The sequence below is a fragment of the Lissotriton helveticus genome, chromosome 4_1 (genome assembly GCF_964261635.1).
Source record: "Lissotriton helveticus chromosome 4_1, aLisHel1.1, whole genome shotgun sequence".
NCBI lineage: Eukaryota > Metazoa > Chordata > Amphibia > Caudata > Salamandridae > Lissotriton > Lissotriton helveticus.
Window position 1 is genome coordinate 1,863,766,808 of NC_136063.1, and position 17,899 is coordinate 1,863,784,706.

A 17,899-nucleotide genomic window follows, 5' to 3' on the forward strand; every position below is an offset into this window, starting at 1 on the left:
CCGTGGGTGTGGGCGCTGATCCCAAAGCGGAAGGCCACCAGGAGTCGTCCCAAGCTGAAGGGGAGGACCCAAGGATGAGCACCTCCGTTTTGTCTGAGTTGAGTTTTAAGCGGCTCTGTTTCATCCATTCGGCTACTTCTTTCATACCTTCGTGAAGGTTGTTTTTGGCGGTGTTGGGGTCTTTGGTGAGGGAAAGGATTAGCTGGGTGTCGTCGGCGTAGGAGATGATGTTGAGGTTGTGTTGGCGTGCGATGGAGGCGAGGGGACTCATGTAGACGTTGAAGAGGGTGGGACTGAGTGAGGAGCCTTGAGGTACGCCGCAGATGACTTCGGTGGGCTCTGAGTAGAAAGGGGGGAGTCGGACTCTCTGTGTTCTCCCGGCTAGGAACGAGATGATCCAGTCCAAGGCTTGTCCTTGTATGCCGATGTTGTTTAAGCGTTGTATGAGGGTGTTGTGACAGACAGTGTCGAAGGCGGCGGAGAGGTCGAGTAGAATGAGGGCCACTGTTTCACCGTTGTCCAGGAGTGATCGGATGTCGTCAGTCGCCGCAATGAGGGCGGTCTCGGTGCTGTGTTTAGCTCGAAAGCCGTTCTGTGAGGGATCCAGGGAGTTGTTGGATTCAAGGAAGGCTGCGAGTTGGCTGTTGACGGCTTTCTCGATGACTTTGGCCGGGAAAGGGAGGAGGGAAATGGGTCGGTAGTTTTTCAGTTCTGAGGGGTCTGCTGTCGGTTTTTTCAGAAGGGCGCTGAGTTCTGCGTGTTTCCATATTTCTGGAAAGGTGGCGGAGTTGAAGGAGCAGTTGATGACATCGCCGAGTTGGGGAGCGATGATGGAGTCAGCTTTGTTGAAGATGTAGTGGGGACAGGGGTCGGAAGGTGATCCAGAGTGGATTGAGTTCATGAGGCGAATGGTATCTTCAATGGTGATTGGGTTCCAGGAGTTGAGGTAGTTAGTTGGAGGGGTGGGATCAGAAGGGGGTGGAGTGAGTTGGTCATTGGGAGTATTCTTGAAGCTGTTGTGGATGTCGGCAATTTTGTTGTAGAAGAAGGAGGATAGCGCATTGCAGAGGTCTTGGGAGTTAGTGATGTCGTTGGATGCTGCGGGAGGGTTGGTGAATTCTTTGACGATATTGAAGAGTTCCTTGCTGTTATGAGAATTGTTGTCGAGACGGTCCTTAAATGCTGATTTCTTGGCGGATCGAATCAGTTGGTGGTGTTTGCGGGTGGCTGTCTTGAGGGAGGCCATGTTGTCTGGGGTTGGTTCTTTTCTCCAATTCTTCTCCAGGGTGCGGCATGTCTTCTTGGATTTTTTAAGGTCCTCATTGAACCAGGGAGCCTTTTTGCTGAATGATTTCAACTGGTGTTTTTTCAAGGGTGCTAGTTCGTCCGCACTGTGTGTAATCCATTGCCTGAGGTTTGTGGCCGCTTGGTCTGGGTCCGTTGTTAGGGTGGGAGTGTTTTGGCTGAGGGATGCGAGGAGTTGGTCGGTGGTGATTTTGTTCCATTTTCTTCGGGGAATGGGTTGTGGACGGTTGTGGGTCAGGGTTGTTTTGTAGCTGAAGTGAACACAGCTGTGATCCGTCCAGTGGAGAGCTGTAGTGTGATCGAAGGAGATGTGCTTGCTGGAGGTGAAGATAGGGTCGAGCGTGTGTCCGGCTGTGTGAGTGGGGGTGTCAACAAGTTGTTTGAGTCCGAGATTGGACAGGTTGTCCAGAAGGGTGGTGGTGTTGTTGTCGAGAATGTTGTCAAGGTGGTAGTTGAGGTCTCCTAGAAGAATGTAGTTCTCGGAGGCGAGGGCGTGCGGGCTGACGAAGTCAGTGATGTCGTCGTTGAATTGAGATCGGGTGCCTGGGGGCCTGTAAATGAGGGTTCCTCTAAGTGTGGTCCTTGGGTCGGTGTGGATCTGAAAGTGGAGGTGTTCGGCGGTTGCAAGATTGTCGTCAGAGCTGGTTGTAATTTTGATGGTGTTTCTATGGACGATGGCGATGCCTCCTCCAGTTTTTTTATTGGTGCGGTCTTTTCGAATGATCTTGTAAGTGTCCGGTATGGCTATGGCGATGTCGGGGGCAGAAGATGCATTCATCCAAGTTTCAGTGAGGAAGGCGATGTCAGGTGACACAGTGTCGATTAGGTCCCAGAGTTCGGTTGCGTGTCTGTGAACCGAGCGGGTGTTCAGTAGGATGCATTTCAAGTCGTTGGGTTCGGATCTGAGTGTGGAGGAAGTGTGTTTGGTGAGGGTCCTGAAGCAGTTGAACTTACAGGAGAGGCAGGAGAATGGGCCGTGGGTACGTCCTGGGGTAGCTTCGCAGCATAGTGGGGTGCGTCCGGTGTTGAAGGCGAGGAGAGTAGCGGCATCATAAGTTACTCTGGGGGGTTGGGAGCGGCATAGGGCAGGGGGTCTGGCGCTGGGCGCGGGCTTGGCGCGGACGGGCGTAGACGGGCTTACCTGGGGCGCGATCGCTGCGCGTGAACGCTGCGCGCATAGGCTTCTGTCATATATGGATGGTGGGAGGGGAGGGGCGAGGGAGGATCAGCTGGGAGGCGGGATCAGGTCGTAGGGGAAGGCTCCGATGCACAACAACAACAACAACAAAATGGCGCGATGTTTAAATGGGGTCAGAGTCACAACAGCGCGTATTCTACCTGCCCTGCGCACAACACTGTAAATAGTGAATGCTAAATAAGGTGAGAGTAGGGAAATCGTCAGCAGTGGCTTCAAACACTCTGTAAAGATTTTAAATGGTAAAGCGCTATAACACGCGGCAGCTGGCAGGCAGGCACTATTACTTCTGAGCACTCGATGGGGCAAAGGAGTGGTGATGCGTGGAGACAAGCGGCCGCTAGAGGACTACAAGCGCGGTAATTAATTAAATTAAATCCGCTCTAGCGTTAAGTCAAGTGGCAGCTAGTGGAGTACACAGCGCAATGGTTAATTACTTAAACACGCTCTAGAGTTGTGTCAAGCGGCAGGTAGAGGAGTACACAAGCGCGGTAATTAATTAATTAAATCCGCTCTTACGTTATGTCAGGCAGCAGTAGCGAGAGGCACAGAGAACAGAGAAGCAGTTACGATACCAAAAGCAGCAGGCAGCTTGGGGAGCGACCTTCTCTGAGCGCGTCAGGCAGGTCACACACACTCCACACACTCTACAATCATCATGTGGAATCCTTGTATAAATTCACGATTCCTCATTATGATTTTATGTTGAAGTATAGTAAAAACATATGTGCTGTCCATTATAAAAATTTGAACATTAACATGCTTACTACAACCCTTACTTCATCTCGTGCACTAGCACATCAGTATTCATTTTTTTTAAATGTAATGTAATAGACATCCACATCATAATTCCTTTATTGAGAAACTGCCACTAATATATCAGCCTTCAGCAAATATTGCAACGGAAATATTAAACATGAACGATGTTTCAGCAGTATTTAATCAAGTTAAAGTGCACAGTCTATTTCCCCAAGGGCTAACTTCTCGAACTCATTGCAGTTATTAGTGGCAATCAACCCATTATCTTCTTTTAAGACAAGTGCAATGTTATTGAGATGAGAATAAGTTTCACAAACAATGTCAGACAAAAAGAAGGGTTGAGATCTCCAGTGTACTCCAGGAAAAGGATGTTTCAAAATATGTTCCAGCACTTTTTGATGCATTAGGAGTGAACTTTCTCTATCCAGAGGTCTCTTCGTCTCCTTAGAGAGTATGTGGGCTTGAAAAATGAGTCATGGGCTGTATGCCAGTAATTCAATTGCACTTATCAGTTCAAACCCATTGCGTGTTGCAGCGTCTGCTTTTCCTCATCAAATTTCATTGCATAAGACATAAATGTACCTCGCTGAGCGCTGGCTCTCACACGATGCTTATTTAAGGTACACGGTGTGAAGCAGCACAGACGCAGAAGAGAAGTGGAGCCCACACGACAGGTAAGTACAAGGGCTTTATTAAACGTCCAGCCACAGCAGCTCCCCGGCAGCAACTGCCGAGAGCAGAAACTTACAAGTGTTCCACGCAGGGAACATTGTGTATGGAATGCAAAGGCAGAGAGGAGAAGTCCCAACACACCTCCCTTTCTTCATAGAGAAAACAAAAGAAGAGAAAAAGGAAAAGGAGAAAATAGAACACAGAAGAGAAAAAGACAGAAGCAAATAAGAAGATGAAAACAAGGCAAAACAAAACACATCATTTCCCAATGTAAAACAAACATTACTTTGCTGTAAAACAAACATTACTTTGCACCCACCATGTGGTCTAGGAATTTACACCATCACATAGTCCTGAAATTTTGCAGGAACAGATCTGACCCTGGAGGAAGTTTCCCTCCATGGAAAGTTTCCCTCAGAGCGCACAACACCACCCACCTTAGGAGTAGGAGGGGAAACGCTAACCCCCAACCGCTTCCCGACACTCTCAACCATGGGGCCAGGCACGATAGAAACCATACTCTTGCTCCAAACCCTTCCATCCTCCAACACCACCACATAATCCTTCACTGCAGACACCTTCTTAGGAGAATAAAACTGTGACTCTCCCTTACGGAGAAACCCAGGTTTCTTTATCCTCACCCAATCACCAACCTTCACCTTGCAAGAAGACAACACGTCCGATCTAGTATCATACCTGCTCTGAACCGAAACCCTGACATCAGCTACACCAGCTAAACAAGCAGCATCCACAACCTTCCTAGACATCCATTCTTTGTTCAACTTGGTACCAGCAACCCTACCACGCAACAATGTAAAAAATGCAACACCAGTCGAAACATGCGGAGTGGTTCTTACAGCCCATAACATGACGCTAACCGCTTGACGCCACTGCAAATCATTCACTAAAGCCAGTTGAAGATGCTCTTTGACAACACGGTTGAAACGCTCAACCAAACCGTTGCTACGAGGATGATAGAGTGACGTACAAATATGTTTAATACCAACTTCCTTGAAGAACGAAGTCATCTCAGCAGAAACCAACTGCGTACCATTATCCGTAACTATCTCTTCAGGAAAACCCTCCCCAGAGAAAACATCACGTAAAAACTAAATCACCACAGAAGAACTGATGGAATCAACAAACCTAACCTCAGGCCACTTGGTCATATAGTCAATCAACACTAAGATAAATTTGGGAGTTGAACCAACGAGACCATAAGGTCCAGCAATGTCTAAAGCTAACTTGGACCAAGGAACATTCTTCACAATGATAGGTTCAACAGGCAAAGGACGGGTGACTTGTGACTTATCACTAACAATACATTCACAGCATTCAAGAATAAAATGTTCAACATCCTTGTCTACAGACGGCCACCAAAAATCCTGCCTCACCCTGCGCTTCATAGAACGAATACCAGGATGACCTTCATGAGCCCGACCAAGAATCTTACCACGAATCGAAAAAGGAACAACCAATAAACCACCCCTTCTCAAAATTCCATCTACAAGAGACAACTCATCCTTGACTCTCATGTAAGGAACAATAGCGGCAGGACAAGCTTTTTCACACGGCCAAGGTTTGCAGAGGAGATCAATAACAATCTGCATACGGAGACTTTGCTGAGACCCATTTGGATTTCACTGCTTTTTGCCTTTTGCTGTCCCACGCCTCGCGGCCCCCGCTTCGCGGGAGCCGCTCGAGGCATTTAATCTGCCGGATTCCCTGAAGTAACAAGGTGACCGCCGAGGGACACAAACACCTACCGGGACTGCGAGGACCAGCGGGCGCTGCGTTACCTGACTCGCCGCAGCTGGTCCTCTTCCCGCCCCCTCCCGCCTCGATTTGAAGAAGCGGAGGGCTGGGTGTGCTCTGTGCTGACGCTGCATACGGAGACTTTGCTGAGACCCATTTGGATTTCCCTGCTTTTTGCCTTTTTGCTGTCCCACGCCTCTCGGCCCCCGCTTCGCGGGAGCCGCTCGAGGCATTTAATCTGCCGGATTCCCTGAAGTAACAAGGTGACCGCCGAGGGACACAAACACCTATCGGGACTGCGAGGACCAGCGGGCGCTGCGTTACCTGACTTGCCGCAGCTGGTCCTCTTCCCGCCCCCTCCCGCTATTTAAAGACAGCCCTAAACGCGCTAGCGGGACGCGCGCAGAGCAAAGCGCAGAGCGAAGCCCGGGCCAAGGGCGGGCCCGTTTAAGCCCGTTAAAGACCGGGTAAGACTGGACTGGGCCATGTCCCTTGCATTTTGTATTCCGGACTTCCTGCTAGTGTACCTGTATTGACTTTCGTGAAGTAACGTTTCTAATTGTTGTCTCCCCTTATTATCATTATTATTCACTAAACTATAGTAGACCCTGTCTAATCATGACGCCTGAAATGGCAGAAACCGGTCCCCGGAAGCTTGTTTCCTTCCCAGTGTAAGAATTGGCTTTTGTAGTCTGGTCTGCCCTGTTCCCATGATGCACTGGGCCAGGGACAGACTAATTTGCATACAGCCAGGTTCTGAAACTGGGATGGTGCAATGAGCTAAAAAACGGTGTTGGATCTAGCCCTGATCTCTTGACTGGGTGAGAGTACTCTGCTTAATTCAGAGACTCTGTCCATCACCACCTCTTGTTGTAAATTATTTTGTCCACCCTAAGCGTGGAAGGGTATACTCAGATGTGAGTCCCTTGCTCATTGCACCATCAGGATTCAAGCAAGCCGGGCCGAAGACGCCTGAAATGGCAGAAACCGGTCCCCGGAAGCTTGTTTCCTTCCCAGTGTAAGAATTGGCTTTTGTAGTCTGGTCTGCCCTGTTCCCATGATGCACTGGGCCAGGGACAGACTAATCTGCATACAGCCAGGTTCTGAAACTGGGATGGTGCAATGAGCTAAAAAACGGTGTTGGATCTAGCCCTGATCTCTTGACTGGGTGAGAGTACTCTGCTTAATTCAGAGACTCTGTCCATCACCACCTCTTGTTGTAAATTATTTTGTACACCCTAAGCGTGGAAGGGTATACTCAGATGTGAGTCCCTTGCTCATTGCACCATCAGGATTCAAGCAAGCCGGGCCGAAGACGCCTGAAATGGCAGAAACCGGTCCCCGGAAGCTTGTTTCCTTCCCAGTGTAAGAATTGGCTTTTGTAGTCTGGTCTGCCCTGTTCCCATGATGCACTGGGCCAGGGACAGACTAATTTGCATACAGCCAGGTTCTGAAACTGGGATGGTGCAATGAGCTAAAAAACGGTGTTGGATCTAGCCCTGATCTCTTGACTGGGTGAGAGTACTCTGCTTAATTCAGAGACTCTGTCCATCACCACCTCTTGTTGTAAATTAATCATGACTAGAGGCACTAGAAGCAAAACGGCGTTAAGCACAGCACAAGTTACAGGCTCCATAGATCTTTTTATCACCCGGACTAACGAGGTTATAGACCAGAGTATAGTCCTGCTTGAGCGCCGAGTTTCCCATGAATTGGAAGTAGCTAGAAGATCTTCCATGGGGCTTCTCGCTTCTGCCCAAACCCCTATCCATCCGGGGCAGATTACCCCCTTACTACTTCCACCAGAAACCACTGTAGAGATACATAAGGTCCCTAGTGTAGTGGATCTTTCTGCTACCCAGTTGTCTCTTGATTTACAATCCAGTGATGACCTGGAAAAAACCCCTGATTTACATCTGTCACACTCCCATGCAGAAACCCCAACTAAAAGCGATAAGGGTAAAAGGGAGGGAGCGATTGCAAAAAGGGCAGGGGGAAAAAAGAATACCTTTATATCTATACCCCCTAAGAACACTCAAAAAAATGCTCCAAATCCCTCTCCTGTAAAATCCACAAATGACAATAACACCCCCCAACTTAACATCACGGGAGTAGTTGAGAATCTAACTGGCATGGGGGCAACGGGGGTACTTGTAATATATGCAACTCATGCACAGCTAACAACCAATTTCTTTTAAAAAGCGTGGGGGTGAGGTAACAGGTTTTTAGGAACCCGCTGGTGTCAGGGGATAACACCCGAAGACCTCTGAGTTCTCCCTTGTTCCGGACCACAGAAACAATGAGTCTTCTATCGCAGTCAAAGATCAAGTTTTATTGGTAGCTACCAAGTAACACGTGTCCCAGAAGTACACCACACGGAGAGTAGGTTTTGGGAGACTGTTCGTTTTTACAGAACCAGCCTTCTCCTTATATACAAGATATATGGCTTCAAGCAAGAATTCTTGAGTTTATGGTATGGCAATATACATATTTCTACAATAATACAAAGAGCGAAGTCATGTAAGCAGCCCATATTTTAGATGTCCAGTTCGTTGATAGATTACCCAGTTAGGCCTGGAACTCCCATCAGATATCGATGAAACCTCAATAAAGAAAGGTGTAACCCAGTCATAAACCTGGCCATAAACAAGGAACGTGGACAGGTGCATGTTTGCAGAAAGCATGGTCTGTATGTAGTGAATGGTTCGTGGAATGTTATGCGTAGATGCTATCGCATTCGGCCACTGGGCGAGGAGCTGCCTAAACAGGTTTGGCCGAAGACAGTGGAGTCAGTTGGGACAGGTCAGGGGAAAGTCACGAAAGGTGGACGTGTCTATTTGGATCAAGCTCGACCTTTAATTGACTTATCATGAGGGCAAGATGCAAGATGGATGCCGTTCACAAAATGGAGTTTAAGGGATGGGACGGAAACTGTGATTTAGGGGTGTTGGCAACCCTCGATTGTAACGCAAATACATAGGAATGATGTCCTAATCATTATCGGTCCGTAGACACAAAAATCGTCTCGGTACGTTGAGGTTTCGTGACACGGGTATTGGACCTCGATATCGGGAGAACAACGGGGTCCGGATTTTGAGAACCGCAGACCCTCCTTTTGCCCTCATATAAGGCAATAACTCATGCTAATCTGAGTCCAAATCGGTATGAAGAAATTCGTGGAGATGTTGCTGTAGCATCATTCTGTTACTCAGCTCGTCCTGCGACACAGGCTTCCGTACACACGAGGTAGCACAGAGGCCACATAGTGCAGGAGCACACTGTATACACAAGCAAAACATGAACAGAAGTGCCAAGATCATCCCAATGAAGATCAAGGTTTTCCATCCCCAGGCAGTGATCAGCTCCCAGAACCACCCCAGCAGGGACCAATCCCCTTTCTCAACGTGAAGGGAACCAGATATTTCGTGTAATTTGGAGATGGCCTGGTATACTGTCGGTGCGTTATCAGGGATGAAAATGCAACAACTGGATTGGATGACTCTACACACACCACCACGATCGGCGAGTATGATGTCTAAGGCAATTCGGTTCTGAAGGGTCATAAGTCGATCCGACTGAAGTTCTGTTGTCAAATTGCCAAGTGCTCCGGCCGTCGTAGTCAAGGCGGATTCAACTATCCTCGCTAACTGTCGAATATTTCTGCTGTTCGCCATGGGCCCCCAAAATGGCAGAAAACCCTTTGCGAAGTCAGCGAATTCCTGACCTGCGGTGTCGTCTTTACTCACGACACCTCTAGCTGTCCTTGTCCGGTGGTAATCTGCTCGGGCCGTATAGGTGGGAGGCAGCAGAAATGAAATAAAACATGTACCTGAGAAATCAGGGGGTAACCACGTGTAGGCTTGGTCGTGGCAAACGAAATACGTGCCTTTGGCTGCCAAAAGTATAGGGGAAGTTCGGGAAGCAAATACATATGTTTCCGTGCAAACGCTCTTTCCCAACTGTGCTGTGGGGTTCCTACCAATACCCTGTAAGCATAAGTGACCTCGGTGGGGCACTATCCAAACTGGGCAAGATTTCTGTGCTGCCTGGCTCTTGACCAGGTAAACCCCATGTTTAGTCACATTCCAACGGGTGTAGGGACTCAGTTCATCTTTGAGCATTGTCAGATATGTGTCGATATCCCTACTCATGTTCCTTATCCCTGCGATTAGTGCCTTGTTACTGGAATCGCTCGCAGCGGAACGGGTCCGGTATGGTTCTAGGGCGAATAAGAACATGGTTTGGAAAGCCCACAGAGAACCATAGTAGCTGAATGGCAAAATGAAGTATGGGATCCCCTTATCGGTTGTGTGTGGCATAAGTCCGCATATCCAACAGTTTGACGTGTTCATTATGGACTGGTGTTGGTGTAGAAGATGGATGAAAGAGTTGTTTACAAATTCGAGTCTTCGGGCAGACTCGTGTTCAGGTAAAGGGTGAAAGTAGTGTGGAGAAATAGTGGGAGGAGGTGGTGACTGGGTGTCATTCGAAAAGGTAACTTTAAAAACGAATAGTGTATAACTAGTAAAAAGCACAAGTATGCTACATAACATTAAAACACATAGTATCAGGAATCTTCTTCTGGACAGTATCGTGCATAACTGTTTTCTGAAGTTCGTGAGCCTGACAGGTCTCTCTACCCTTGGAAACTCCATCCTCTAGTTGCTGCCCGCGGTGGTTGATTGATTCTCCCAGGGAGCGCGCTCTGCTCAGTCCGGGGTAACTCCCGTGGACCAATCAGAAACGTGGACCTAGAACTTCCCAGTTGCACTCCCCAGACTTCAACCGCGACCCTAGCAGCAGAACCGGATGGCGGTTCGAAAAATCAAAAATGAGCTAGTTCCCTTGGGACGAGAGAGCTGAAAATCCAAAAATAGTTCAAAGGGGAAAAAGGAAATTACATTAGATCAAACTTTTATTAGTTCTTTTGTCTAGACCGCAGGTTGTATCGTCGTTTCCCAGGTACGGTGTGATCTTCAAACAGCGTTTCAGGTTCAGTAGTGTCCAATTGCATAGATGGTGACACAAGTCCTTGCAAAATATGATCGCTCTCATTTTCGGTACTAGTTTCTTTCAAACGGGCATCGCTGAAAGGGATGAAGCGAGGTACGGATTCTGTCTCAGAGTCGGCAAGTCCTTTGTTGACCCACCGGTCGTATGGAAGGGGTAGAGGGACCCGTTTGCAGTGGGTCCCATGTACCCAGTTCTTCTTGCCTTCCACTCGCACAGCAGATCTTGTTGAAAGTAGTACTAGGTGCGGTCCGGTCCACCTCGGTTGTCCGTTGTTGGTGCGCTGAAAATTCCGCAACAAAACCCATGAACCGGGTTCGATGAGGTGACCTGGATCGTCAGAGGCTGGTGGAGAAGAACTGTGAACCTGTTGGTGTAAAACACGCAATTTAGTTGTCAATTCGCACAAATAGTCAAGCAGTACGGGGTGTTCTATCTCGCTTAGTTTCTTGGGTCTTGGCACGCCCCAGACGTTGGCTGGGCTGCCAAACACAATCTCGTGGGGGCTAAGTCCTAACCTGGAGTGGACAGTCGTCCTGGTTGACAAAAGTGCTAGAGGCAGGGCGTCAGGCCATTTAAGACCTGTACTGGCTTGGATCTTGGCTAGTTTGAGTTTTAGAGTGCCATTGTAGCACTCTACTAATCCAGCTGATTGGGGGTGATTTGCAGAGTGGAATTTCTGGTGGATGCCTAAACACTCACACACTCTCTTCATCACGCATCCTACGAATTCACTTCCGTTATCACTCCAGACGATTCTAGGCATACCGAACCTAGGGAAGAACTCTTTGACAAGGGCTTTGGCAGTTGATAAGGCGGTGTTGTCCTTAAGGGGGTAAGCTTCCACCAACAACGAGAACGTATTTCAGATTGTTGCACCTCTCCATGTGGGTGAAATCGAGCTGCAAAACCTCGAACGGGTACGTTGGAGGCGCAAAATGACCAGCTGGAGTTGGGGTTCCCCTACCGGGATTGTACTTCAAACATACCATACACTTTTCGACCACATTCTTTGCACATTTTGGGATATTGCTATTCTGCCATACTGGGGCCAATAGTTTACATATTCCTCTCGAACTGATGTGTGCCATTCCGTGAGCCATCGTTACTACTGCAAGTACGTATGCATTAGGTAATAACCATCGCTGGTGTTCCGATAATTCGACCCAACAATCATTCGCATCCAATCTACCTGTGCTTCCTCTCCATTCATTCATCTCGTTCTCAGTGGCCTCGGCTTGTATCGATTTTACGCTTTCAATGGTGTCCTCACACATTCCCACATCAGCAATCCATCTAGCGGGACCCATGACATACATCCGACTCATTGTGTTCCTTGCAGTTTCTTTCGCAACCTCATCTGCCAATGCATTCCTCCGGCCAACATCATCCTGAATCTTTTTGTGTGCACTGCATTTTATAATGGCGACTTGTAGGGGCAAGGTGAGTGACTCAAGGAGCTCATTGACTAGCTGGCCACGTTGTATCTTTGCACCATGATACGTAAGGAACCCACGTTCACGCCATAATCTCCCAAAACTGTGAGCCACACCAAAGGCATATTGGCTGTCAGTGTACACATTCACTCGCTTTCCTTTCGCCAGCACACATGCTCTAGTAAGCGCTATCAACTCTGCAGCTTGTGCAGAACTGTAGGAAATGCGTGCAGTCTCTACAATGGTGTGTAACGTCGTTACGGCATATGCTGTAGTCGTATCACCATTCGGCAACTTGAAACATGAACCATCAACCCATAAAGTATCATTGCATTCGGGAAGGGGAGTGTCTTGTAAGTCTACTCTCCCTTTTGTCTCTTCCTCGGTCCTGAAACAGCAGTCATGTTTGTCAATCTTGTCTGTCTCTGTCGGGATGGGTAATAACGTAGCGGGGTTGAGTGTATCACACCTCTTTATATGGATGTGACTTGCTAGCAGGGTAAGTTCGTAACTGGATAGTCGAGCGCTAGTAAGGTGTTGTGTCTTTGTCCTATTTAGCAAAATGTCTACTGCATGCGGAACCATAATGATCAAAGTGTTATTCATGACTAATCCAGCAGACTGTCGAATGCAGACAGCTGCTGCGGCTGTTGCTCTTAGACAACTTGGCAGTGCCTTAGCCACTGGATCCAGAGTTGCCGAAAAATACGCGCATGGGCGCTGTTTGTCCCCAAAGAGTTGCATTAAGACTGATAATGCACAACCTTCTTTTTCGTGGACATACAATGTAAAAGGCTTACTGTAGTTGGGGTTTCCCAACACAGGAGCCGAACACAATGCTTCGCGCAACTCGTGGAAACTCGTCTGACAATCTTCAGACCAAGGCATAGGATTAGGCGTGTCTTTGCGGAGTAGTGACAGTAAGGGTTTGGCTAGTAGTGAGAAATTCGGTATCCATTGTCTACAGTACGATGTAATGCCCAAAAAAGCTCGAACACCTCTCTGTGTCCTTGGGGCACTTAGTTCTGTGATTGCCTGTATTCTTTCTGGTGTCAGTCTCCTTCCCTCCTTCGATAAGATGTGACCTAGGTAGGTTACTTCTTGTCGACAAAATTGCAGTTTTGAAAGGGAGACTTTGTGCTTCATGTCACATAGGTGACGTAATAGCGACAACGTAGCTTCCTTGCAAATCTCTTCAGTGTCTGCAGCGATCAGTAGATCGTCTACGTACTGAATCAATGTTGACCCATCTGGCAGTACAATTGTGTCTAGTTGTGTTTTCAGAGCCTGACTGAATATTGATGGGCTTTCGCAGAAGCCTTGAGGAGCGCATTTGAAGCGGAAGCTTCGTCCTCCTAAATTGAAGCCGAAAAGGTCTCTACTCTCTTCGGCGATCGGGACGCTGAAGAAAGCGTTCTTCAGGTCAATCACCGAGAACCAAGCTGCTGAAGCTGGAACCATTGTCAATAAAGCAGTAATGTCGGGGACGACTGGAAACTGCGGTATAACTACCTTATTTACTTCTCGGAGGTCAATCACAAACCTATACACAGGGGGCTGTGAAGGATCAGTACGTTTTAAGACCGGTAAAACTGGACTGTTACAAACGTTTCCTGTTGTTTCTTCGATAACATCTTTATCGATCAAATCATAAATGATCGTTAATAATGCCTTCTCGCATTCGTTAGATATTTTGTATTGGGGAATACGTGGCAATCTGACGTTGGCTTTCAAAGTTATGACATACGGTGCTATCTCTAAACGACCTACATCGTTGGAACCATTAGCCCACAGTATATCCGGAAGTGATGACAATTCGGTTGGGATACCTTCTTTTGACAAGTACATTGGAGAAATGACTTTTTTCCCTAAAGTAAGCTGTACTCCCGAGGGAGAACAGTACAAAGTCGCGTACAACCTCTTTAGCAAATCCAATCCTAACAGATTTTCACCGCAACCTGTTGTAAGAATGAGGGGTGCTTCTAATTCACAGGGGCCAACAGAAAGGGAAACAGGACTAGAGATCGGGTTTCTAACAGGGGCGCCAGAGAAGCCTACTGAGACATTCATTCCGCCAGACAAAGGTGCGCCAGGAAGTTTTGAGTGCATAATAGAACTTTTTGTAGCACCAGTATCCAGCAGAAATGGCTCTGACACTCCTGAGGTAATTACCTCGACATAAGGTCCATCCTGATCTACTGGAACTGAAACAACTCCCTCTCTTTGTCCATGGCTGTCCTAGCGATCGTTACCCTCATTGTCGTGTTCGGTGTAATAGTCGTCAGCATAGTACTGAGCTGACTTGGACGATGAATTACTCTGTTGATCAAAGCTATTCATGGATTTCTGAGGCGGAAAAGAAGTTATATTCTGAGTGAAATTTCCACGGCCTCTACCTCTAGAGGCATGCTGAACACCTCTTCCCCTTACACCTTGGGCACCATTTAAACGTCGTGCAAGAGCCGGACAATTACCTTTAAAATGACCCTCTTCTTTGCAATACGCACATTGATTCGGGCCATACGGAACACGCTGGTGGGAAGACTCGTTTCCTTGCGCGTCTCTAGAATACTGCTTATTCTGTTGATAATTGGGCTGGCTAGCCATACGAGGCGGATAGGCCTGTTGGAGAAGAACTTTAGTTTTTAAATCTTTCGTCTTTTTGTCTGCCTTGTCTAACTCGTCTTTACGCCTATTTTCATAGTACTGGGCTGTTGCTAGAATCTGCGCTGACGTAGAGACAGCCCAAGCACTTTCTGAGTCTTTTAGTTTAGCACACAATTCAGGAAGCAAATTGTGTACAAACTTGTCTACAAACAGTCTTTGGCCACCCTCGGTAGCCATATCCTGACCACTATGGTCAGTGAAAGTTTCCTCAAATCTCGTGAAGAAGTCAGACACATTCTCGTCTTTCTTCTGCTTGCACGCGGATAGCTTGTCCCAGTTTACACGTACATCAGGCATAATTGTCTTCATGTACACAATAATTCTACCAGGAAGTTCAGTTATTAACGGCTCAGGCTTGAAACCACCGATTTGTCTAGCATCTGTAGTCGCAATGTTCGCCCATGAGTCACCTAATTCTTGGTCATGATCCGTATGACGTATCTTACTCCATAAAGGATGTGGAACAACGTTCCCAAACAACATGTCTATATCCGCTAAATTCATTATACATGAGCTTGCAGTTTGGGACAACTCCTTATAATACCCAGTCGGGTTTTTACGGGGATCGGGTAGTGTCTGTTTGAGTGCTAAAACTTCGGATCTTTTCCAGGGGACATGTACCCATACACGCTGGAAATGAGGCAGAACCGGTGGAACTGCGTTTGCATCACCTTCCCTCCAAACCGGAGGAACCTCTCTCATGGGGTACTGTCTCGCTCTTTTCCTACTAGACGTACCACTGTCAGAGGATGACCCAGAATTACCACCCGTACTTCGATGTGATAATAATATCTCAACTGCTTTTTCAACGTCGGGACCAACTATCATACCCTCCCCAAATTTAAATTGCACACTACACAACTCTTGCTGGTTGCTCTTCTGACCATTATCTTCCAAATCCTCACACAGGAAAACACACATCTGCTCAAAGACGTATCTTTGCGTTGGTTCATCCCATTGACGGAAGACGTTCATGACAGACTCTACATCATATCTCGCTGTATCCATAGCCCAATTTCGTGCTAACTTATTCAATGACTCCCTTTCCTGATAATCAGGCATTTGGCTTCATAATTGTCTTCGTTCCGTGTTAGGGGTCGTTTTAGGCGACCGAAAAAGTGGTGAAGGAAAGTTAGTAACAATGCTGGCCATTTTATGCCAGACGGAAGGTGAAAGTGGAGGAATAACTGGTAGTAGAACAGAGTCAAGCAAAGCAGAAACAGAAATGTTCGTAGAACGAGTATCAGAGAGACTAGAAGGTGCGCTAGGCGAAATTTTAGAAGGAACGGTAGGAGAAGTAGACGTGATCGGTGAGCCTTGAGGAGGCTGTGCCAAAGAAACAGGAGCCAGCTGAAGAGTAGCCGGTGGGTGAAGTAAAGGAGCCTGTATTACAGCTACCAAAGGTGCAACTAAAGGTTGCGGAGGTGCTGTGGCATTTTGTGCATAGGGTGGCGGAGAATTTAATAGGTGGGACTTTAATGGATCTTTCTCGGATCCTTCCTTTTGACCTTTTCCTCTATTTGGCAGCATCGGGTAACATTTATCTATCGCTAGTTTCTTGCTCCTAAGCATCTGTTCGCTCTCCTGCTCTTCCTCGTTATCTCTGTATGCAACGGCAGCTTGCACCATTGACATACCTCTTTTATTCTTTTTTGCTAATCTTATTTCTTTCTGTTTGGCTTCTTTGCGCCATAAGCGGAAAGAGTCAAACATCGCCGGCCGGGCTTTCTTCTTGAACAATTTGACCTCTAAGTTATCTAATATTTCTTGGTCGAAACAACCATATTGGGGCCATTTTAAAACACCATCCTTGCGGGTGTATTTTATCCATACCTCGTTATATGTTATAGGACCTACGCCGTGCTTCACATAGAGTTCATACGTTGGAGTTCCAATTGGAGGAACCGGACAAGAATCTTCCAATTGGGAGTCCTTACTACAACCAAGACAAAACAAGTTTCCAAGTCTGCTAAAACCAGGCATCTTTGCTCACTAGTCTAGCTTCAAACTTCAAAGGATTATCTGTTACGATATTTCTCGTGAATACACGAGTCCTTCGGCTTTGGGGCTTGCAAGTACCAAATCAAGTCGTATCTCAAGGATACCAAAAACTAAGGACAAACTAAGGACTGGGAGACGCTCCACTTATACTTAACTGAAGTATTTGAAGATCTGTGACGTCGCTAGAAGACTCGTCTATCGTTTCGCTCTACCAAGGATCACTGGGTCCAAAACAAGGCGATAGTCAGGGCAGCAGTCCTTCGTAGCCGTCGGGACGCGGGGAACCTCGCAGCAAAGACCTTCGGAACCACGTCGACATACAGGGGTCGCTGAAGTGGCTGGCCGTCCTCCGGAATTTTCACACGAAGCTCCTCACGAACATCTGGCGTGGACCGTCACCGCTTGATATCGCCCCGAGTTGGGCGCCAACTGAGGTAACGGGTTTTTAGGAACCCGCTGGTGTCAGGGGATAACACCCGAAGACCTCTGAGTTCTCCCTTGTTCCGGACCACAGAAACAATGAGTCTTCTATCGCAGTCAAAGATCAAGTTTTATTGGTAGCTACCAAGTAACACGTGTCCCAGAAGTACACCACACGGAGAGTAGGTTTTGGGAGACTGTTCGTTTTTACAGAACCAGCCTTCTCCTTATATACAAGATATATGGCTTCAAGCAAGAATTCTTGAGTTTATGGTATGGCAATATACATATTTCTACAATAATACAAAGAGCGAAGTCATGTAAGCAAGCCCATATTTTAGATGTCCAGTTCGTTGATAGATTACCCAGTTAGGCCTGGAACTCCCATCAGATATCGATGAAACCTCAATAAAGAAAGGTGTAACCCAGTCATAAACCTGGCCATAAACAAGGAACGTGGACAGGTGCATGTTTGCAGAAAGCATGGTCTGTATGTAGTGAATGGTTCGTGGAATGTTATGCGTAGATGCTATCGCATTCGGCCACTGGGCGAGGAGCTGCCTAAACAGGTTTGGCCGAAGACAGTGGAGTCAGTTGGGACAGGTCAGGGGAAAGTCACGAAAGGTGGACGTGTCTATTTGGATCAAGCTCGACCTTTAATTGACTTATCATGAGGGCA